The sequence below is a fragment of the Arachis ipaensis genome, chromosome B02 (assembly GCF_000816755.2).
Source record: "Arachis ipaensis cultivar K30076 chromosome B02, Araip1.1, whole genome shotgun sequence".
Taxonomy (NCBI): Eukaryota; Viridiplantae; Streptophyta; class Magnoliopsida; order Fabales; family Fabaceae; genus Arachis; species Arachis ipaensis.
In genome coordinates, this window is record NC_029786.2 from 108484887 (window position 1) to 108486616 (window position 1730).

Consider the following 1730-nt stretch of genomic DNA (forward strand, 5'->3'; position numbering starts at 1 on the left):
CATTAAAAAAGCAAATCTTATCAATTAATTTCAACCTTCGTTTATAAGTAATTAAAAAAATCAAATAGAAAAGTGTATGCTACTATACCAACAATATCGATCAAACTTTATTTTTCTTTAAATCAATTCATTTGTGTGGTGGGAACCCAATGAATCAAAAAGGTAATTAATGTGATCAAACTTTGTAATTGATTAACTTAGAGATCAGTATCTTTTATCATTACAACTTGAAACTTTTCAGCCCATAATTTCAATAATATGTTGATGATCATTGATTATGTGGAGGCATAATGACAACATGAATCAATAAACTAATTAAAAAGAACGGTTAAATTAAAAAGAACCAAACTAGTGTTATTACTTTTTTCAACCATATCAATTTAAAATCCTTTGATTTTCCACCATGAGTGAAACTCTTTGCATTACAAGTTGTTGTTGTTGATTGATTGTTCATCATAAATGTCAATCAAATACATGTGCACTTACGTGACATCTTTGAACTTATTATAACCCTTCTAAAAAAATATCTCAAATTAAAATTTAATAACATTAAGAGGAAGCCTTTCACTTCTATTTTGCAGCCATCATCATAGCAAAATTTTGACACTTTTGAAAAACCTTGGGAGATTTTTCTATACATACATAATTAGCCACACTTTGTGTATGTGTTACACAACATTCTTGCTCTTGGATCCGTAACGCAATTAGCTAGAAGCTTCATTCATATCACTAATTAACCATAATACCAAGTTTTGTTAGTTCCAAAATTTCTATACTATACGAAAATCATTCACGTTTTAAACTAGAAATGAAATGACAACTTTATTTACATTTAATTTATTTTTGGTCCCACGAAGCATAAATTAAACCGAGGAATGTCAGGGGACCAGTAACTTTGTGATTTGTAGCCATCAAATAGCCATTAATAATGGTTTTAATAGTGTGAGATGGGTGTGAGATTTCATCCAATGACTCACTTTTCTTTGTTGGTTACATGCTGGTCAGAATTTAATAAAGTTGCTGGCCCCTAGACTTTTCCAATTAAACCCGTCAACCACCACCGTAATTATTAGTTGAGTAAATAGTTAAATTAATTTTTGAAAGATCACTCATTTTTTAAATTAATCTCTGAAATTTTTTAATTAAATTCATCTTTTCAAAAATTTTAAATTAGCCATGTTAATCCTTTCATCATTTTCGTTGCTAAAGACGTCAAAATTTATTGATGCAACATGTTAAATGACACATACACAATACACATGTAGTAGTTTTAATTAGCAGTTGACATAATAAATTTACGAAATTAGATCAAATAAACTCCAATTTGAAGGATTTTAATGCCTCAAGTTTTTTTTTTCAATTAGATTTTGATTTGATATAGTTTCATAAATTTATCGTATTAATAGTCAAATAAGACTTTTATATGTATTGTAGTATCACTTAATATGCTACATCAACAAATTTTGTCATCATCAATAAAAAAATGACAGAAAAACAAACGCGATTAATTTAAAATCTTTGAAAGACGAATTTGATTAAAATAAAAATCAAAAACCAATTTAAAAAACAAGCGATCTTTTAGAAATAAATTTGACCATTTAGCCATTATTAGTTTTATGGCAACATATATACTTAATAACTGTTATTTTAAACATTTTACTAGATTACTCTAGCATATTCATTCAAAAAACTTATGCTTAATATTTATTGTGTTTATAATACTAAGTACT